We start from the raw sequence: 23,435 nt of genomic DNA on the forward strand, positions 1-23,435 counted from the left end.
CGTTATGGCTTGCACTGGCCATATAGGGGCCTTCTTTCCTGTCTGAGCCTTCTGTGTGTGACATCAGTGTGAGGAAATATTCAGAAGTGTGTGTAGGGTATCTATGCCTGCGTCTTTTTCAGAGGTTTTAAAGGGGAACTTCACAGACGTGTGTCCTAGGTTCTGTGCTGCCTTCTGTCTGTGTCCAACTGCAGGTCACACTTTTTTAACAATCCAATCACATTCAATCAGGAAGCTGGTTGACCTCAGAGGACACTGTTCCTTTATTTATTCATCTGTGCATTTGTTCTTCTTATTATAAAAGTGATTGATGGTAATAATTGATAATGAAAAAAAAAATCTAGAAAAATGATGAATACATTTAGCAGAATACAAGCATTATAGAGCACAGTATGTCTACACACTCATCTAAATCTCAACATAACATTATTTTTCTCTGTCCATCACTAATTAAAATGTTCTTCTTCCTTTAAGGCTCTCTCTGTTAAGGCTCTATCTCAATAGTCTGATTCCTCTTCTCTTTTCTCCTCTCCTTCTGCTCAACCCTATTAGAGGAGAAGGTCCAAGGTCCCTCCCCGAGGATTGTATTATCCAATGTGTTTTGAGAAGGAGGAGAGAGGATGCGAGGATAAACCAAGGAAGGATGAATTGAGAAAAAACCCATAGACAAGTGTGTAATACCACTGTTTCACCTCTATGTTGTTCATGGTGAGTTCATCTCTCACTTTAACCACTAGGTGGGGATCATCACTTAAACATTCATGGATCCAACCATCAACGGAGAGTTAGAGGTAGAGAGAGAGATATTTGTGTAGAGCCTACATGCAATGCTATATAATGAACTATAAATGTTAACATTGACAACAGCTACTACGTGATATACAGTACCAGTCAAAAGTTTGGACACACCTACTCATTCAAGGGTTTTTCTTCATTTGTACTATTTTCTACATTTTAGAATAATAGTGACAATATCAAAACTATGAAATAACATATATGGAATCATGTAGTAACCAAAAAAGTGTTAAACAAATCAAAATATATTTTATATTCTTCAAAGCAGCCAACCATTGCATTGATGACAGCTTTGCACACTCTTGGTATTCTCTCAACAAGCTTCACCTGAAATGCTTTTCCAACAGTCTTGAATGAGTTCCCACATAGGCAGAGCACTTGTTGACTGCTTTTCCTTCACTCTGCGGTCCAACTCATCCAAAACCATCTCAACTGGGTTGAGGTCAAGTGACTGTGGAGGCCAGGTCATCTGATGCAGCACTCCATGACTCTCCTTCTTGATCAAATAGCCCTTACACAGCCTGGAGGTGTGTTGGATCATTGTCCTAAACAAATGATAGGAAGTCGGGACTGAGACAGGTAATGATGGACTGAACGTAGTTATGTAGAGCACCTCAAGATAAAAACGTAATATTGAATATCGGCAAGTTAGACTAAATATTATCACTACTCAATCTGGTGGATGACAACCTTCAATCTGGATAATGATACTATACAAATCTTAAGACTAGAGACATTTATCGACAAATATTACGAAAACAAGCAACACCCAAACATGACGAAGAGTAAGACAGGGGAACCGATTTCAAAACGGAAACGTGACTCTTCTACAGACACGGACGATTTAATATTTTCACCACCGGGAATGGTAAAGGTCGAAACCGATCTGTTAAAATCAATAAATGACAAACTGGGTATACTTGAATTAGTCAGTAAGGATATAAAATAGTTGAAGGCAAGCCTTGAGATGAGTGATGAAAAAGCTGCGACATTGGAGAAGGAAACACACAAGTTCAAAGGGACAGTCGATAAGATTGAAACCAAAGTGAATGAACTTAAAAAGGAGAACACCGTTCTGAGAATAGCCTTAATTGACATACAGACTAAAACATACGGGGTCTGTAAAATGTGTTTAGGTTCAGACATGTTGTGAAATAGCACAGTTACAAATAGAAATCAAACTGGATGGACATCAGAAATAGAGGAAGGACTGAAAACAAACAAAATATAACAATTGTAAAATAGATTGTGTCTGTAAAATGTGTATAATATGTATAAACTAAACTAAGCCTAAGTGTTTATTAGTTTACTCCAATTGGGGGAGGGTGGTAGGGTTTGCGGGGAATGATAAAGGTATATTCTTTAAAAAGTATGTATATCTATTTAGGTATGTGTATGTGCATATGTGTATATGTATGCATGTGTGTATGTATACAGATATACACTGCTCAAAAAAATAAAGGGAACACTTAAACAACACAATGTAACTCCAAGTCAATCACACTTCTGTGGAATCAAACTGTCCACTTAGGAAGCAACACTGATGGACAATACATTTCACATGCTGTTGTGCAAATGGAATAGACAACAGGTGGAAATTATAGGCATTTAGCAAGACACCCCCAATAAAGGAGTGGTTCTGCAGGTGGGGACCACAGACCACTTCTCAGTACCTATGCTTCCTGGCTGATGTTTTGGTCACTTTTGAATGCTGGCGGTGCTTTCACTCTAGTGGTAGCATGAGACGGAGTCTACAACCCACACAAGTGGCTCAGGTAGTGCAGCTCATCCAGGATGGCACATCAATGTGAGATGTGGCAAGAAGGTTTGCTGTGTCTGTCAGCGTAGTGTCCAGGGCATAGAGGCGCTACCAGGAGACAGGCCAGTACATCAGGAGACGTGGAGGAGGCCGTAGGAGGGCAACAACCCAGCAGCAGGACCGCTACCTCCGCTTTGTGCAAGGAGGAGCACTGCCAGAGCCCTGCAAAATGACCTCCAGCAGGCCACAAATGTGCATGTGTCTGCTCAAACGGTCAAAAATAGACTCCATGAGGGTGGTATGAGGGTCCGACGTCCACAGGTGGGGGTTGTGCTTACACCGTGCAGGACGTTTGGCATTTGCCAGAGAACACCAAGATTGGCAAATTCGCCACTGGCGCCCTGTGCTCTTCACAGATGAAGGCAGGTTCACACTGAGCACATGTGACGGACGTGACAGTCTGGAGACGCCGTGGAGAACGTTCTGCTGCCTGCAACATCCTCCAGCATGACCAGTTTTGTGGTGGGTCAGTCATGGTGTGGGGTGGCATTTCTTTGGGGGCCGAACAGCCTCCATGTGCTCGCCAGAGGTAGCCTGACTGCCATTAGGTACCGAGATGAGATCCTCAGACCCCTTGTGAGACCATATGCTGGTGTGGTTGGCCCTGGGTTCCTCCTACTGCAAGACAATGCTAGACCTCATGTGGCTGGAGTGTGTCAGCAGTTCCTGCAAGAGGAAGGCATTGATGCTTTGGACCGGCCCGCCCGTTCCCAAGACCTGAATCCAATTGAGCACATCTGGGACATCATGTCTCGCCCCATCCACCAACGCCACGTTGCACCACAGACTGTCCAGGAGTTGGCGAATGCTTTAGTCCAGGTCTGGGAGGAGATCCCTCAGGAGACCATCCGCCACCTCATCAGGAGCATGCCCAGGTGTTGTAGGGAGGTCACACAGGCACGTGGAGGCCACACACACTACTGAGCCTCATTTTGACCTGTTTTAAGGACATTACATCAAAGTTGGATCAGCCTGTAGTGTGGTTTTCCACTTTGATTTTGAGTGTGACTCCAAATCCAGACCTCCATGGGTTGATGAATTTGATTTCCATTGATAATTTTTGTGTGATTTTGTTGTCAGCACATTCAACTATGTAAAGAAAAAAGTATTTAATAAGAATACTTCATTCATTCAGATCTAGGATGTGTTATTTTAGTGTTCCCTTTATTTTTTTGAGCAGTGGTATATATAATTACCCCAAAAATATATGGGGGATTGGAAATGATGCAGAAAATTACATTGATGGAAGCAACAATCTTTCCACAATATTAAGCTGATCCACCCCTTAAAAAACATACATAAAAAAAAAAAAAATTATCGTCCCACTAGGCATAAACCATATGGGATAGCGTATCGCTGCAGAATGCTGGGTAGCCATGCTGGTTAAGTGTGCCTTGAATTCTAAATAAATCACTGACCGTGTCACCAACAAAGCACCCCCACACCATCTCACCTCCTCCTCCATGCTTCACGATGGGAACCACACATGTAGAGATCATCCGTTCACCTATTCTGCATCTCACAAAGACTCTGCGGTTGGAACCAGAAATCTAAAATTTGGACTCATCAGACCAAAGGACAGATTTCAACATTCTAATATTAATTGCTCGTATTTCTTGGCCCAAGCAAGTCTCATCTTATTATTGGTGTCATTTTGTAGTGTTTTTTTTGCAGCAATTCGACCATGAAGGCCTGATTCACACAGTCTCCTCTTTTCACGTTCTGACCTTTATTTCCTTTCTTTTGTATTTATTTAGTATGGTCAGGGCGTGAGTTGGGTGGGCAGTCTATGTTTGTTTTTCTAGGTTTTGGGTATTTCTATGTTTCGGCCTAGTATGGTTCTCAATCAGAGGCAGGTGTCATTAGTTGTCTCTGATTGAGAATCATACTTCGGTAGCCTGGGTTTCACTGTGTGTTTGTGGGTGATTGTTCCTGTCTCTGTGTTTGCACCAGATAGGACTGTTTTTGGTTTTCCACATTTATTGTTTTGTTAGTTATTTCATGTCTAGTTCCTTTATTAAAGAACATGAATAACCACCCCGCTGCATTTTGGTCCGCTTCTCCTTCACCACAGGAAAACCCTTACACCTCTGAACAGTTGATGTTGGGATGTGTCTGTTACTTGAACTCATTTACTTAGGAAGCATTTATTTAGGCTCCAATCTGAGGTGTAATTAACTCTAATGAACTTTTCAACTGCAGCAGAGGTAACTTTGGGTCTTCCTTTCCTGTGGCAGTCCTCATGAGAGCCAGTTTCATCATAGCGCTTGATGGTTTTTGTGACTGCACTTGAAGAAACTTTCAAAGTTCTTGAAATGTTCCGGATTGACTGACCTTCATGTCTAAAGTAATGATGGTCTGCCGTTTTTCTTTGCTTATTTTAGCTGTTCTTGTCATAATATGGACTTAACCCTATTTGGTAAAAGACTATCTTCTTTATACCACCCCTACTTTGTCACAACAAAACTATTGGCTAAAAGCATTAAGAAGGAAAGAAATTCCACAAATTCACTTTTAACAAATGCATTCCAGGTGACTACCTCATGAAGCTGGTTGAGAGAATGTCAAGGGTGTGCAAAGCTGTCATCAAGGCAAAAGGTGGCTACTTGGAAGAATCTGAAATATTAAATATATTTGATTTGTTTAACACTTATTTGGTTACTACATGATTCCATATGTGTTATTTTATAGTTTTCATGTCTTCACTATTATTCTACAATGTAGAATAAAAAAAACCCTGGAATGATTAGGTGTGTCCAAAAGTTTGACTGGTAGTGTAAATACCTCATTTGTTTTCTGTGTGTGAATGCTTCCGTGTGTGTGTGTGTGTGTGTGTGTGTGTGTGTGTGTGTGTGTAAGTGCCTCTCTCTCTCCAACGTCTCGTTCATAGTGTCATTTTCCCAAAATATATAATCAGTCTTCAGAATTCCTTAAACAGCAGTACCTACAAAAGGCCTTTTTCACAGATCCAGTACTGTGGATTGGAACACTGATCGTCCCACCAATCTCCTTGGCCTGATGACCAGTAAGGTACCACCACACAGTTCTGCACTGCACCACCATTAGGCTCTCCACTCCTCCAATACCTGCAGTAGAAACAACAGAAATATACTGGCCACTCTCTCAGAACCCAGAGTATGAACAACACAGAGTTAGACTGACCACTCTCTCAGAACCTAGAGTATGAACAACACAGAGTTAGACTGACCACTCTCTCAGAACCTAGAGTATGAACAACACAGAGTTAGACTGACCACTCTCTCAGAACCTAGAGTATGAACGACACAGAGTTAGACTGGCCACTCTCTCAGAACCTAGAGTATGAACAACACAGAGAATCAGTCATTTACATTTACATTTACATTTAAGTCATTTAGCAGACGCTCTTATCCAGAGCGACTTACAAATTGGTGCATACACCTTATGACAACCAGTGGAACAGCCACTTGCATCTAAATCCAGTCCTACTTCTTCCACTGTGGTCAGTGTTATTAGAACAGTATTCTCTTACCTTGGGGTGGTCAGTGTTATTATAGAGCAGTAGTCTCTTACCTTGGGGTGGTCAGTGTTATTAGAGCAGTAGTCTCTTACCTTGGGGTGGTGAGTGGGGTTCCGTCCACCCATTTCCAGGTCCCCTCAGTAACAGAGTCAGTCAGACCAATCCAGACATGACTGACTGATTTAAGCCCATTGATGAACATCTGTTATTGTGACAGAAAACAACATTGCTAATACAATATATCCACCACTATTCTCTCTCTGTCTCTGTCTCTGTCTCTGTCTCTGTCTTTGGAGTTTGAGTGCTTGGTGTGGGGGGCTCTGTCCTAACTTTTTTCTTGATTATTTCCTTGGTCTTTTCTTTGAATTGTTCTTTCCTATGGTGGAAGGTTAATGCACTGTTTGTTTTAGCGGTGCCCACAGTTTTTTTTCTCTTTAAGTTAGGGTGGCATAGGACAGAGTTTTATTTTCCTGGGGTTTGAACGGTGTGGTGTGCGCGATGGCTTCACAGCCTAGCGCGGAGGGGACGCTGTCATTTCGGCATCGATTCAGCTGTGCTCCTGAGAATGGAATTAAGGTGGAGGAGGTTCTGCTTGAGGTCAGCGAAAAGGTAGGAGCAGAAATTATACCTTATTTTTCCAGAATGAACAAAACTGTGGGCTTTTTTTTTACAGGGGTAGCAGTCCTTTTTGTACCTGGTATTTCTCTAAAAATATGCTCCTCAAAGTAGGTATGTAGGGGTAGGCTGCTTGTAGTAAAAGCAGAAATTAACAACATGGGTTTTGTCTTTATAAATGTGTATGCGCCGAACACAGGGAGAGAGAGGATGTTTCTATTTGGGGGTGTTAAACAGGAACTCTCACAGGTAGCGCCTGAGGAGACGCTGGCGTCAGGTGGCTCTGACTCTCCTGCCCAAAAAGGGGACTTGTGTGAACTTAAGAACTGAAGGCCTGTGGCATTGATCTGTGCGGACTACAAGATATTTGCCAAGGTCCTCTCTAACAGACTGAAGTCCCATCTGGACTCTGTAGTACACAAGGACCAGACATAATGTGCACCGTGCACGCTCAGTCACGGACAACGTGTTCTTATTGGACTTATCGAGATGTTCTGATGTGAACTTTGAATTGGTCTATCTCGATCAAGAGAAGGTTTTTGATAGAGTGGGCCATGAGTATCTGTTTAATGTGATGTCTGTGTATGGGTTTGGGTTTGGGTCAATGTTTTCGGCCTGTGTGAGGATGTTGTAAGCTGGAGCATAATGTATGGTCAAGGTGGGAGGAGGGCTCAGTAGGCCAGTCTGGGTGAGCTGGGGCATTAGACAAGGATGGCCTCTACCTGGGAAGTTATATACACTAGCCATGGAGCCTTTTCTGGGCCTGCTATGCAGGAGACTGCAGGGATCTCTGTTGGAATGTCTGTGTGAGAGGTTGTGGGTGGGTTTTACTGTTGGGATGTTTATAATGGGGTACAGTTATTTAAATAAGGAGAAGGCCAAATGTGTGTTGTTGAATTGAACTGTTTGCTCAGGCAAAGTTGGCTATTTGGCTAACAAGGAGGAACAGGGTCAAAGGTGAGGGAAACAGACCCTTTACTATTATTCAATGGGATGGTCTCTGCGCGCCTTAGGGTGGAATTTGAGTTCTATAAAATTATACAAAGTGTGGAGATGTTTCAGACGATATGGTGTGTTGGAGGTGCTGTCTGTACAGCTGGGGAAGATCAGTTGGATATACGGTTGTAGAAATGGTGAGGTTTTGGTTATTGTGATGTGTGATGTTGTTTTGTAATGTGCTGTAGAGGGCAAGGTGAGTATGGAACATGTATGCTGTACTGCAGTACAGGACATTTTGACAACAAGTCAAAAGTCTCTATCTCTCTGTTTTACCTGTTCATCTTTGCTCTCTATGATCGCCAGGTCTGCTCCTCTGCTCAGACAGTCCTGTCTGGCGTAATCCCAGGTGTTCTTCACAGTGGAGATGTAGAAAGTAGAGATGTAGTAACAGCTGCCTTCAAACCTCATCCATCCATTAGAGCAACAGGTTTTCTCTGTTGAAAAATACAACACAATAAATAAATACAATTACTTGTGGCTATCCAAAAAGTTTTACCCAAAGGTTTTATACTGTTGACATGATTGAAGAAAACCCGTTTCAGTTTCTCAAGGCTTTAGGATTGCCATTTTGATGAGGATTGACATCAAAAGGAATACCAGTTCAGTTCACTTGCCTTCAAACTTCTTCTGAAAGTTGTCTCTCTCCCTTTCTAACTGGTCTCTCTCTTTAGTCAGCCCGTTGTAACTCATCTGTAGCTGGTCTCTCTCTTTTGTCAGCCTGTTGTAACTCATCTGTAGCTGGTCTCTCTCTTTAGTCAGCCCGTTGTAACTCATCTGTAGCTGGTCTCTCTCTTTTGTCAGCCCGTTGTAACTCATCTGTAGCTGGTCTCTCTCTTTAGTCAGCCCGTTGTAACTCATCTGCAGCTGGTCTTTCTCTTTTGTCAGCCCGTTATAACTCATCTGCAGCTGGTCTCTAGTTATATTCATTTTTTGAAGATAGATATGCTTATTTTTAGAGTCTCCGATACTTATGTCATCTGGAAAGGATTGATACATATAGCTACTGGTGAAAACATCATTTGTTACGGTGGGGGTCCCATTCTAGAAGCGGTGCACATTTTTGTTTTTTGACCTTAGCATAACACACCTAATTCAAATCCTCAAAACATTATGATGAGTTGATAGCTTGAATCAGCTGTGTGCTGCTATGACAACAATAAAACATGTGCCCCCTTTTGGTTCCCCTGGACTAAACACTGGTCTATATAGTCTGCTGAAAAAAGATATCAATATCTTGGTTGTGGATTGCAAGTTCCTTAAATATGTTTAACAGAGGATGAACTTAGGGAAGTTGTGACCTTGTGAAAGTCTGATATAGTGTGATGATTAGACAAGAATACACTCACAGACTAGTCTCAGGGAGATGTTGAGAGTGATTTGTAGAACACACAGCATCCCAAAGCTCACAGCAACCATCCTGTAGAGTCTTCTCCCTGAATCCCCAGGTCCTGAGGAGATACACACTGATGTGAGAACACACACACACACACACACACACACACACACACACACACACACACACACACACACACACACACACACACACACACACACACACACACACACACACACACACACACACACACACACACACACGTATAAGAGGGTGGGGGTGTTACATAATCAGTCACAATAGGACTGTTTCTCACAGCTGTTTTATGGCATAAAGTCTAACAATCCATTCTTAAAAATGGTAACTTATGAAAGCCTCATGATCTTAGTTCAACAGTCATTCCCCATCAGAACCAACATATAACCTTTTAAATTGCTTGTTTCTAAACACTATTGTAAAAAAAACTGTATGTGAAGCCTCAAAACACAGTTAATACTATAAGTTGCTATCAGTTAGCATTTTTCTTGTGCTTTTGTTCATGTGTTCATGTCTTTGTCTGTGTACGGTATGTGTGTGATAGAGAGCTTCCCTAGTTTTTACCTGAGCGATGGGTTTCAGTCTTCGTTCTTTTCTTTGCTCTGTTCTTGTTTTGCACAATAACTTTTTTTTCTTCAATAACCTCTTCATTGACGTAGTCATCCATCTTAACTAACTGTATAGTTACCTTTCCAAATGACTCCTAACGGTAATATCTACTATATTTCAAACTTCTCTGACAAGTAGTTGGTAGTTGGTCTGATATGCGTCTCCACCAGGTACCTCTCTGTTATCCACTGCAGTTGATAGAAGGTTTTAAGTATCCAATCACCTTTAAGCAGGAAGTTGGTAGACCTGACAGGATAATCTAAACACAGCGATATAACAGGATAGTTGCATGACAACAAGTCGTGACGAGTGCAGCCTTTCAGCCTATCACTTTGGGGTATCATTCATAAGGAAGTCACGGCTTGTACTCTGTCACCGGTCATCGATGGCCATGTAAGGTGCTTTCTTTCTATCTATATTTTCTGTCTGTGACATCAGTGTGAAGAGTTATTCAGAGGTGGTGGGGGAAATCCATGTCTGCATCTTTATCAGAGGTTTAAAAGGGGAACGTTACGTGTGCGTGCGCGTGCGTGTGGGTGCGTGTGTGTGCGTGTGTGTGCGCATGCGTGCGTGTGTGTGCGCATGCGTGCGCGTGCGTGCGTGCGCGTGTGTGCGCGCGTGTGTGTGTGTGTGTGTGTGTGTGTGTGTGTGTGTGTGTGTGTGTGTGTGTGTGTGTGTGTGTGTGTGTGTGTGTGTGTGTGTGTGTGTGTGTGTGTGTGTGTGTGTGTGTGTGTGTGTGTGTGTGTGTGTGTGTGTGTGTGTGTGTGTGTGTGTGTGTGTGTCTGCGTGCGTGTCTGCATGCATATGTCCTCTCAGGTCTGTTCTGCCCTTTCTGTGTCCAACTGCAGGTGACACGATTTTAACTATCTAATCCCATTCAATCAGTAAGCTGGTAGACCTTGTTGGAGGACTTTGTTCCTTTATTTATTCATCTGTGACTTTGTTATTCTTATTGAAGTGATAAATAAGCATAGGTTAATAATTGCTCCCACCTTTTATTTTTTTTACCAAGTATAAGCCTATGGCAAATCACATGACATGTTGCTAAAAAAGAATGAAGAATCATTTTCCAGAGTACAGTTTGTCTACATACTCTCCTCTAAATCTAAACACAACAATCACGTGTCTTATTTTTTCTCTCTTCCGATATTCTCTTAATTGTATTTTTCCTCCTCTGTCTCTCTCTTACACTAAGGCTCCTTTCTCCTCACCTCCCATCTCCTCTTCTCCCGTCTCCTGTCTCCTCCTGTCTCCTCTCCTCTCCTCCGGTCTCCTGTCTCCTGTCTCCTCCTGTCTCCTCTCCTCTCCTCCGGTCTCCTGTCTCCTGTCTCCTCCTGTCTCCTGTCTCCTCCTGTCTCCTGTCTCCTGTCTCCTCCTGTCTCCTCTCCTCTCCTCCGGTCTCCTGTCTCCTGTCTCCTGTCTCCTGTCTCCTCCTGTCTCCTCTCCTCTCCTCCGGTCTCCTGTCTCCTGTCTCCTGTCTCCTGTCTCCTGTCTCCTGTCTCCTCTCCTCTCCTCCTGTCTCCTGTCTCCTGTCTCCTTTTCTCCTGTCTCCTGTCTCCTTTTCTCCTCCTGTCTCCTGTCTCCTCCTGTCTCCTCTTTTCTCCTTTCCTCCCGTCTCCTGTCTCCTCCTGTCTCCTCTCCTCTCCTCCGGTCTCCTGTCTCCTGTCTCCTCCTGTCTCCTCTCCTCTCCTCCGGTCTCCTGTCTCCTGTCTCCTGTCTCCTGTCTCCTGTCTCCTCCTGTCTCCTCTCCTCTCCTCCGGTCTCCTGTCTCCTGTCTCCTCCTGTCTCCTCTCCTCTCCTCCGGTCTCCTGTCTCCTGTCTCCTGTCTCCTGTCTCCTCCTGTCTCCTCTCCTCTCCTCCGGTCTCCTGTCTCCTGTCTCCTCCTGTCTCCTCTCCTCTCCTCCGGTCTCCTGTCTCCTGTCTCCTGTCTCCTGTCTCCTGTCTCCTGTCTCCTCCTGTCTCCTCTCCTCTCCTCCGGTCTCCTGTCTCCTGTCTCCTCCTGTCTCCTCTCCTCTCCTCCGGTCTCCTGTCTCCTGTCTCCTGTCTCCTGTCTCCTCCTGTCTCCTCTCCTCTCCTCCGGTCTCCTGTCTCCTTTTCTCCTGTCTCCTCTCTTCTACTCCCATCTTCTCCCTAATAGAGGAAAAAGTCCACGTTCCTTCAAATTGGCCAATATTATACAATGCGTTTTTAGAAGGAAGCGAAGAGACCATGAGGATGCAAGGAGGAATCAAGGAAGGATGAGTTGAGAAAAGCCCATGGGCATGTCTGTAATACCTCTGTGGTGAGTTCATCTCTCACTTTAACCACTAGGTGGCAACATCGCCCAGAGAGAGAGAGAATTACGCTGGGTGACAGACAGAAAGCCTGAGAGTCTATTTATGAACCAGTGCATCAATGTAAGCAACATAATAATAAAAAAAAAACCATCAAAATCCATCAATTTTTGCATTGGCTGCGTCTCAATCCACCACCATCTGCCCCTTCCGCATCTGTGGTGGAAGGTGGCAGAGCGAAAGCATTGTTTGTCAGACCATGAGACATCCTGAAAATCGGTCTTCCATTGAAAACGTCTGTAGTGTCCGAATTGTGTGACCTACAAACTATTATGACCCAGTATGTAAAGGTGTATTCAAGGCTTGTATTCTTCAATGTGTTTTGAGGAGGCAAGGACAGAGAAAGTATTTATACTTACAGCCTGAATTGAAAATGGATTGAATTTATTTCTCTCACCCACACAATAGCCCACAGTGACGAAGTGAAATCATGTTTTTAGAAGACGGAAATTCCAAATAGTCTTCAAAATGTCCACAGAAACATGTCAAACGTTTTTTATGATCATTCCTCAGGTAGTTTTTAAAATATATATTCGATAATATATCAACCGTGTGTGTAGGTTTTTAAATAACAGCAGGAGGAACAATGGCAGATTTACTCTGTAGTGCAAAAACTCACTCTGAGAGCCCCCACCTATCCACTTACGCAATGTGATCTTTCACACTAATTTTTCAAAATAAAAGCCTGAACCTATGTCTAAAGACTGTTGACACCTTAGGGAAGACATAGAGAAAGGAATCTGGTTGATATCCCTTTAAATGGAGGATAGATATGCATAGGAACAGAAGGGTTTCAAAATAAGAAGCACTTCCTGATTGGATTTACCTCAGGCTTTCGCCTGCAATATCAGTTCTGTTATACAGTTCTGTTATACAGACAATATTTTGACAGTTTTGGAAACTTTAGAGTGTTTTCTATCCTAATCTGTCAATTATATGCATATTCTAGCATCTGGTCCTGAGAAATAGGCCGTTTACTTTGGGAATGTAAAAATAGTGCCCCCTGGCTTCAAAAGGTTAAGTATCCAATCACATTCAATCAGGAAGCTGGTAGACATTGTTCCTTTATTTATTATTATGTGCCTTTAATAAGAAGAAGAACAAAGCAATTTTTGCTAATAACTAACCATGAAAAATGCAAGAAAATAATTTAGCTGAGCATTTGCCTATGGCAAACCACATGACATGTTGCTGTTAGATGATTGATATATTTCCAGTACTGTATGTCTCCATACTCTCCTCTAAATCTAAACATCATTAGTTGTCTTATTTTTCTCTCTTCCTCATTCTCCAGTTGTCTTCTTCCTCCTCTACGGTTCTCTCTGATACTAGGTGTCATGTCTGCTCCCGCTCTTCCCTCCCCCTGGCACTTTGCCAGGTTGCCCTGCATCATACACTCCTGCAGTCCATCATGCACACCTGGCATCACTCATCACGCACAAGAGCGAAATTGGAATCACCTGGACTCACTTATCATGTGTTTATTTCCTCCCCTATATTTGTCAGTTCCCTAGCGCTATTCCCGGCTTCTGCATTGAATCGTTTTTGTCTTTTGTATTAGTTTGCTGACGCTGTCTCATTCCACGTCCGGCTCCTTCCACTCCCCGTACCTGCTTCGTCTCTCAAGAGTCATTCCATATGACACTAAGTCTCCATCTCAATTGGTCTTTCCTAGAATCCTGACCTATTTCCTCTCCTACTTCTCAAACCTACACTCTAAGAAGTAAGGGTTCTGGGGCCATCTTCTGGCTGTTGTGAAGAATGCACCATGTCAGGACTGAAGGCCTCTTGTTACATTAGTGTGTGTTTTGGTTTTCAGTGGTCTCTCCTGCAAAGTGAAAAGATCTGCCATTCTCCCCGGGCGCCGATGACGTCGATTAAGTTTGACCCCTGCAACTCTGTCATTCAGAAGGGTTGGGCTAAATGTGGAAGACACATTTCGGTTGAATGCATTCAGTTGTGCAACTGACTAGCTATCCCCTTCACATACTCACACACATATGGTGTGGTGCCTAGTTAGGATAAAATCCTGCAGTTCTAATGGCCTAGTTTAACTTCATGCGTCGAGCCAACCCGGATCCGGGATCGTGACTACAGCCTCAAGCCCTTTACCATAACGCAACGTTAACTATTCATGAAAATCGCAAATGAAATGAAATCAATATGCTAGCTCTCATGCTTAGCCTTTTGTTAACAACACTGTCATCTCAGATTTTCAAAAATATGCTTCTCAACCTTAGCAAAACTAGCATTTAGCATTTAGCGTTAGCATTTAGCATTAGCATTTAGCATTAGCATCTGCAGGCAACATTTTCACAAAAACCAGAAAAACAGTCAAATAAATCATTTACCTTTGAAGAACTTCGGATGTTTTCAATGAGGAGACTCTCAGTTAGATAGCAAATGTTCAGTTTTCCTGAAAGATTATTTGTGCAGGAGAAATCGGTCCGATTTCGGTCCGATTTTTTTCAAAAATAACTCCATAATATCGACTGAAACATGGCAAACATTGTTTAGAATCAATCCTCAAGGAGTTTTTCTACATATCTCTTCAATGATGTATCGTTCCTTGAAGTGTGCTTCTCCCTCTGAATCGCATGGTAAAATGATTGCACCTGAGAATTGCGCACGAACTTAGACAAAGGACACCGGGCGGACCCCTGGCAAATGTAGTCTCTTATGGCCAATCTTCCAATGATATGCCTACAAATACGTCACAATGCTGCAGACATCTTGGACGAACGGTAGAGAGCATAAGCTCGTTCACGGCACATTCACAGCCATATAAGGAGACGATAGGAAAACAGAGCCTCAAAAATTCTGCTCATTTCCTGTTTGAGGTTTCATCTTGGTTTCGCCTGTAGCATGAGTTCTGTGGCACTCACAGAAAATATCTTTGCAGTTTTGAAAACGTCAGAGTGTTTTCTTTCCAAAGCTGCCAATTATATGCATAGTCGAGCATCTTTTCGTGACAAAATATTGCGCTTAAAACGGGAATGTTTTTTTATCCAATAATGAAATAGCGCCCCCATAGCTTCAACTGGTTAAGCTTTGTCGGCCAATCATTCATTTAGCTGAATGAGTGATATACTGCCATCTTCTGGCTGTTGTGAAGAATGCACCGTGTCAAGACTGAAGGACTCTGGGTACATTAGTGTGAGTTTTGGTTTTCAGTGGTCTCTCCTGCCAGTGTCCAGGGTATGATTTAGACAGTATTCAAATATACAAATAATGCTGGTTATGGTTGTTAACTTCCTTTGTTATGTTGTAACTGTTTTTCCTCTCCCTGTGTGTGTGTGTGTGTGTGTGTGTGTGTGTGTGTGTGTGTGTGTGTGTGTGTGTGTGTGTGTGTGTGTGTGTGTGTGAGAGAGATTTTGTGTGTGTGTGAGATTAAGGAGCCATGGGCGCGCGCGAGTACAAAGAACCAGGCATTCCGGGCCCTCCTCCTTGAGCCTTGAAGGTTATGGTAGATAAATGGGGTAGGGATATTCTGGAACAGGTACTTCTATGGCATAGAGAGGGTGATTTTCCTTTGACAGGGACACTAAGTGTGACGCTGTTAGATGAGATAAAACGGAGATTGGTAGAGAAGGAAGGTAACCTAGGAAAAAAGGATCAAATTGACTGGGTGAAATTCAGGAAATGGGAAAGGGAAGCTGACAAACGGACGAAAAGACAGGACACATTTAGGGGAAAACCCTGTCAGAATATGGTAGTTCAGACTGAGGAAGGAGAAAAGAAGGGGAAATATGAAACAGTGAGAAGGAATAGGAAGGATGATGATGACAGAGACTGTCCCCCTCCCTACTTTACTCCTCAAACTCTCTACCCAGTGTTGCCGGACCTCCCTCCTCCTCCTCAGGCGCCTCCTGCTGATCCGCTGGATGCAAGACCACTACAACCTGCAGCCCCACCCCCTGTCTCTCCCAACACCACGGTGATTGATCGTCTGGCACGGAGCCTGGCTGAAGTCCTGACAGGGTCTGGAGTGACTCTGGCCAGTCTCACTGGAGGCGCAGTGGGGGGAGCACGCCAGAAGGGAAAAGAAATCAACAATCCTTTTCTCAAGGCACCTCCACTCAGCTCCAGTGAGGAAAGTGAGGACGGAGGGGCACCCCAGCTGACTCCCCCGTTGAAGGACCGTCTACGGGCCAGGACGGAGAGGCGTGTCTCTACCCCCTTCCCACACGACCCAGCATCAGACATGTATCATCAATACCCTCTGATGGCCTGTCCTAACCCTCAGCCTCGACGTGATGATGCTAATGCTGCTGCCGCCGCAGCATGGAACCCCATTGTGTATGTCTAGAGGACGTGGTGACATGATGAAATCACAGACATTGTAGAGGACCTACCAGACCCAAGTAAGGACACTGTGAAATATTCAGCAGAGATGAGGGTATTGGTGGGTCAGTACAAACCATTTGCTGCTGAGATAGCCCATATCTGTAAAAATAAACTGGGACTCAGGTGGGGGAATGTACAGGGACAGTTTGATTGCAACTACCTGTGGGCTGAGAATGGCGCATATCAGGACCCGATAACGGCGCTGCTGGCCAGGATTGTGGAGATGTATCCAACTAAGACTGACTGGACTGCTATCAGAGAATGCACTATGAAGAAAGTTGAGGGCCTGGAGGCTTTCAGAAAGAGACTTGAGACCTGTTTCAGGCTACACAGTGGTATCAGACCAAACGAACATGCATATGGGGATCTGCTGAAAGATGCCCTGGTGAGGGGTCTGACACCGGGCCTGGAGAAAGCTGTGAGGACTACCTGCATCAGTTGGGAGACTGAGCCATTAGCAACGGTGGTACAGCACTGCAAGCATGCTGAGACAACAAAGTACTCAGAAGGAAGAAAAAGTAAAGACACAGAAACTACAGGGGCGGACCGAGAAGAGGGGCCCGAGAGGAGGGGGCAAGAAGAGGAGGAAAAGGAGCACATGCATGGACAGCCCCATTCCAACAACAGCCGTGGCAGCCACCTCCCAAGCAATGGCAGGTCGAGCCACCTCACGGGGTCCAGCAACAGCAACAGTGGGGACCACAAGGAGTCCCTCCAGGCAGAGGACAAACTGGAGCCTGGCAGACGGGGCCGCCGGCACAGACGACCCTGTACAATCCAGGACAGGGACAGGAGGAGGAGTATTGACATGATGAGAAGACAGGGACAGTTGTGCTAAAATCATCAGAGCAACAAGAGCATTTGTTTTTAAAGTGTCACACCCTTCCGAGAGTAGAGCCAACAGTGGAGGCTTGCATCAATGGTGAGTCATTAATATTTCTTGTTGATACTGGGGCTGCTATGTCTGTCATTAACTGCAAGGCTGTGATAAAACCTCCCATGTCTAATGAAATAGTCAAAACTATAGGGGCTTCAGGCCTCCCACTCAGAGAGCAGGTAAATATGCCTCTGCCTGTCTCCTTTTGTGAGGAGAAGTGTCAACATCAATTTCTCTACTCTGACCACTGTCCTGTCAATCTGATGGGCAGGGACCTCCTGTGTAAACTGGGCATCAACATAACATGTGGCCGAACCGGTTTAACTGTTATTCATGAGGAAGAGGAGGAAGAGGGGGAGCAATTGATGTTAATGTCTGAGTGTTGTGACTGGTATTATGCATGGGATGTTGATGATGAGGTGCCCAATATTGCTCGTGTTTTCTCAATGGCCAAAACCCATTGGGGCCACGAGGGCAGTTTCATGTCTGAAGCAGGCTTACATCCCGTCAGTAGAGGATGCCTGGATATTTTTATTAAAATGCCTTCCTAACCATCTTAAATAAACATGCCCCATTCAAGAAATTTAGAACCAGGAACAGATATAGCCCTTGGTTCTCCCCAGACCTGACTGCCCTTAACCAACACAAAAACATCCTATGGCGTTCTGCATTAGCATCGAACAGCCCCCGTGATATGCAGCTGTTCAGGGAAGCTAGAAACCATTATACACAAGCAGTTAGAAAAGCCAAGGCTAGCTTTTTCAAGCAGAAATTTGCTTCCTGCAACACTAACTCCAAAAAGTTCTGGGACACTGTAAAGTCCATGGAGAATAAGAACACCTCCTCCCAGCTGCCCACTGCACTGAAGATAGGAAACACTGTCTCCACTGATAAATCCACCATAATTGAGAATTTCAATAAGCATTTTTCTACGGATGGCCATGCTTTCCACCTGGCTACTCCTACCCCGGTCAACAGCACTGCACCCCCAACAGCAACTCGCCAAAGCCTTCCCCATTTCTCCTTCTCCCAAATCCGTTCAGCTGATGTTCTGAAAGAGCTGCAAAATCTGGGCCCCTACAAATCAGCCGGGCTAGACAATCTGGACCCTTTCTTTCTAAAATTATCTGCCGAAATTGTTGACACCCCTATTATTCCCAAAGATTGGAAAGCAGCTGCGGTCATCCCCCTCTTCAAAGGGGGACACACTCTTGACCCAAACTGCTACAGACCTATATCTATCCTACCATGCCTTTCTAAGGTCTTCGAAAGCCAAGTCAACAAACAGATTACCGACCATTTCGAATCTCACCATACCTTCTCTGCTATGCAATCTGGTTTCAGAGCTGGTCATGGGTGCACCTCAGCCACGCTCAAGGTCCTAAATGATATCTTAACCGCCATCGATAAGAAACATTACTGTGCAGCCGTATTCATTGATCTGGCCAAGGCTTTCGACTCTGTCAATCACCACATCCTCATCGGCAGACTCGGCAGCCTTGGTTTCTCAAATGATTGCCCCGCCTGGTTCTCCAACTACTTTTCTGATAGAGTTCAGTGTGTCAAATCGGAGGGTCTGCTGTCCAGACCTCTGGCAGTGTCTATGGGGGTGCCACAGGGTTCAATTCTTGGACCGACTCTCTTCTCTGTATACATCAATGAGGTCGCTCTTGCTGCTGGTGAGTCTCTGATCCACCTCTACGCAGACGACACCATTCTGTATACTTCTGGCCCTTCTTTGGACACTGTGTTAACAACCCTTCAGGCAAGCTTCAATGCCATACAACTCTCCTTCCGTGGCCTCCAATTGCTCTTAAATACAAGTAAAACTAAATGCATGCTCTTCAACCGATCGCTACCTGCACCTACCCGCCTGTCCAACATCACTACTCTGGACGGCTCTGACTTAGAATATGTGGACAACTACAAATACTTAGGTGTCTGGTTAGACTGCAAACTCTCCTTCCAGACCCATATCAAACACCTCCAATCCAAAGTTAAATCTAGAATTGGCTTCATATTTCGCAACAAAGCATCCTTCACTCATGCTGCCAAACATACCCTTGTAAAACTGACCATCCTACCAATCCTCGACTTTGGCAATGTCATTTACAAAATAGCCTCCAATACCCTACTCAACAAATTGGATGCAGTCTATCACAGGGCAATCCGTTTTGTCACCAAAGCCCCATATACTATCCACCATTGTGACCTGTACGCTCTCGTTGGCTGGCCCTCGCTTCATACTCGTCGCCAAACCCACTGGCATCTACAAGACCCTGCTAGGTAAAGTCCCCCCTTATCTCAGCTCGCTGGTCACCATAGCATCTCCCACCTGTAGCACACGCTCCAGCAGGTATATCTCTCTAGTCACCCCCAAAACCAATTCTTTCTTTGGCCGCCTCTCCTTCCAGTTCTCTGCTGCCAATGACTGGAACGAACTACAAAAATCTCTGAAACTGGAAACACTTATCTCCCTCACTAGCTTTAAGCACCAACTGTCAGAGCAGCTCACAGATTACTGCACCTGTACATAGCCCACCTATAATGTAGCCCAAACAACTACCTCTTTCCCAACTGTATTTCATTTATTTATTTATTTTGCTCCTTTGCACCCCATTATTTTTTATTTCTACTTTGCACATTCTTCCATTGCAAAACTACCATTTCAGTGTTTTACTTGCTATATTGTATTTACTTTGCCACCATGGCCTTTTTTGCCTTTACCTCCCTTCTCACCTCATTTGCTCACATTGTATATAGACTTGTTTATACTGTATTATTGACTGTATGTTTGTTTTACTCCATGTGTAACTCTGTGTCGTTGTATCTGTCGAACTTCTTTGCTTTATCTTGGCCAGGTCGCAATTGTAAATGAGAACTTGTTCTCAACTTGCCTACCTGGTTAAATAAAGGTGAAATAAAAAATAACACCAACTGAGAGGGGTGTGCATGGAGTTGATCAGGTCCTTTTTCTACCAATATCATGTTGTTGAGTGAAGACTCACCCCTCCTGAGAGGGGTCCCTGAATGCCTATGGGCAAGGGACAAGTATGATTTTGGGAGAATAAAGGGAGCTGAGCTAATGGTAGTCACTCCTAAAGATACCAAGCTCCCGTCTAGAGCACAGTATCCACTCAGTAAGGAGGCAATAGCAGGTATTACACCTGTTCATGCATCCTTGGTGCTTTAATTCCCTGTCCAGAATCACCCTGTAACAACCCTATCTTGCCTGTTAGAAAACCTTCAGGTGATTGGAGATTTGTCCAGGACTTTGGATAAAAGCGTCTGCTAAATGGCATATATTATTATTATTATTATTACTTAAGGCCTGTGAACAATGCAGTTTTTGCCCGTGCCCCGGTGGTTCCTAATGTTACTACACTGTTGGGGGCAGTACCACCCACAGCAGAGTGGTTCTCTGTGATTGATTTGCCGAATGCATTTTTCAGTATTCCAGTGGCACCAGTGGCACCAGTGGCACCAGAATCTCAGTTCTGGTTTGCTTTCACGTTTCTAGGAAAGCGTTTTACTTGGACCGTCGCTCCAATGGGTTACGTGGAATCCGCCGCAATTTTTTCAGCGGCTTTAGCACAAAATCTGGAGGGTTTTATACCTCCTGAGGGCAGCACTCTGATTCAGTATGTGGATGATTTGTTGTTGTGCTCCAGCTCAATGGAAACTTGTGAAACTGATACTCGGGCTCTGTTGATATTTCTCTCTGAGAATGGCCACAAAGTTTCAATGAAGAAGTTACAGTTGGTTTCACAGGCAGTGAGGTATTTGGGTCATGACATCTCTCCCAATAGCAGGCAGCTGGGTAAAGAGAGGATACAGGCTATTCTCTCTGTCCCACAGCCGGTTACTAAACGACACATGATGTCATTGACTGGTATGGCAGGGTATTGTAGGGCGTGGTTACCTGACTATGCTGAGGTTGTGCAGCCGTTTGCTGACCTTATTTATGGCCACAAAATGGCTATGAGTGACACCAAAGGGACTGACTGCTCTGACCAGACTGAAACAACTCATGACTACTTCTCCCTGTTTGGGACTCCCTGACCATTCTAAACCTTTTAACCTCTTTGTTTGTTAGAAAAATGGTTATATGTCATCTGTTTTAACACAGGAAAATGGAGGAAAGCAGCGCCCAGTTGGGTATCATTCCAAACAGCTGGACAGTGTGGCCAGAGGTCTGGTTTGTTGTTTGAGAGCTGTGGCTGCTGCTACTGAAGCTGTTGGCTTGTGCAGACATTGTTGCCATGTGTGAACTCACTGTACACGTTCCTCATGCTGTACATGCTCTTATTTCACAGGCAAAGACGGCCCATCTAACACCAGCTCGACTGCTCCATTATCAGAATGTTCTTCTGACAATGTGTCATGTGACCCTGAAGAGGTGCACTGTGTTAAATCCTGCTACTTTGTTGCCCACCGAGGATGATGGAGAGCCGCACGACTGTGCTGAACTGTTGGAGCTTGTCTCTAAACCAAGGTCCTTCTGTAGCTCAGTTGGTAGAGCATGGCGCTTGTAACGCCAGGGTAGTGGGTTCGATTCCCGGGACCACCCATACATAGAATGTATGCACACATGACTGTAAGTCACTTTGGATAAAAGCGTCTGCTAAATGGCATATATTATTATTATATTATATAAGGTCGGATTTAACTGATGTCCCTTTGCAAAATGCACATTTGGAACTGTTTGTAGATGGCTCTGCTCAGCGTTCTGAGAAAGGAGAACCATTGGTTGTGTATGCGGTTACTACTGCCTCAACCACACTGGAAAGTGCTAAATGACCCTCCCACCTTTCTGCTCAAGCAGCAGAACTCTTTGCACTCACTAGAGCTTGCATATTAGCTAAATGCCAGTCTGCTACAGATATGCCTTTGGTGTGGTACATGATTTTGGTACTCTGTGGAAACAGCGCGGCTTCCTGACCTCCTCTGGTAAGGCGATCTCTCATTCAAAACTTGTTGATAACTTGCCAAAAGCTATTTTGCTCCCTTCTGAAATTGCTGTTTGTAAGTGCCTTGCTCATGCTAACTCTTCCGACCCTGTCTCCAAAGGTAATGCTATGGCTGACTTGGCAGCAGCTGTCTCTTTGGAGGCCCCTGTGTTACAGATGGTTTTACTTCCTGATAATAACCTCTTCTCTCCCACTGATATCTCTGACTTTCAATTCTCTGTAGGTCCTGTTGAGTTGAGGAAGTGGAAACGACTATGTATATATGACCAGGTGCAGAAACTCTGGCTGGGCCCAGCTGGGCTATCAGTCTTACCACGTTCATGTTTCCCCTACTTATCTAAGTTGTCACATGGAAGAGATCATGTGTCAAAGGGGGAGTTGTTGATTTTGTAAATACATTTTGGTTTGCACCTGGGTTTTCTGTGTTTGCTGACCAATTTTGTGCAAAATGTGTGATTTGTATGACTAACAACATGGGAAGAGTTATTCCCATGCCACTGTCGGCTCATCCGACCCTTGAAGGACCATTTGAACACATAATGATGGATTTTATTGAACTCTCTCCTTGTCAAGGTTACAAATATTGTCTGGTGATAGTGGATTCCTTCTCCAAGTGGGTAGAGGCATTCCCATGTCGACATTCCACTGCTATGGCAGTAGCCAAGAATCTCCTTAGGGAGATCATCCCAAGGAGGGGGTTACCATCTAAATTAACCAGCGACAATGGCTCCCACTTTGTAAACCTGGTGATACAGAACTTGTCTGCAGATAGACCTCAGGACCCATTGTAGCTATAGGCCGCAATCCGGCGGTTTAATTGAACGCGCTAAAGGTGCCATACTGCCCACCAGACCCTGAGGATGGAGGACCAGAGACGCCGGAAGTCGACTATTCACCGACTAGATGGGAGGATCATGCCCAGACTCTACGCATCATGTTTCTTGCTCTGGTCTTGAGCTTTCTCATTACAGTTGCCATATGGACAGTGACTCAAGGACAACCGGTCCTGGAAAGACAACATGGTACGGACTCGACTGACCATTCAGTCCCACTGCGGGACTTAAATAACAGCCACTCCAGCTCGAGCCAACGGCAGGCTTAGGACAGGAGTCCAGCAAACAATAGCCGCTCCCCTATCGAAAGAAGAAGAAGGTCAATGCATCCACTGGATGAGCATCACAGTAGGAATCACGAGGGAAACAC

General features: G+C 44.5%; 1 long non-coding RNA gene across 1 annotated transcript; it reads right to left on the reverse strand.

Annotated features, from left to right (window-relative positions):
* Positions 1-249: 249 nt before the first annotated feature.
* Positions 250-9,182, reverse strand: LOC118371829 (uncharacterized). Its single transcript, XR_008066053.1, has 5 exons — positions 9,074-9,182; positions 8,001-8,161; positions 6,206-6,315; positions 4,068-5,700; positions 250-1,340 (listed from the first exon to the last, which is right to left on the reverse strand). It is a non-coding gene; the product is annotated as an uncharacterized LOC118371829 (long non-coding RNA).
* Between the last annotated feature and the right edge of the window lie 14,253 nt (positions 9,183-23,435).

This window comes from Oncorhynchus keta, chromosome 16 (genome assembly GCF_023373465.1).
Source record: "Oncorhynchus keta strain PuntledgeMale-10-30-2019 chromosome 16, Oket_V2, whole genome shotgun sequence".
Taxonomy (NCBI): domain Eukaryota; kingdom Metazoa; phylum Chordata; class Actinopteri; order Salmoniformes; family Salmonidae; genus Oncorhynchus; species Oncorhynchus keta.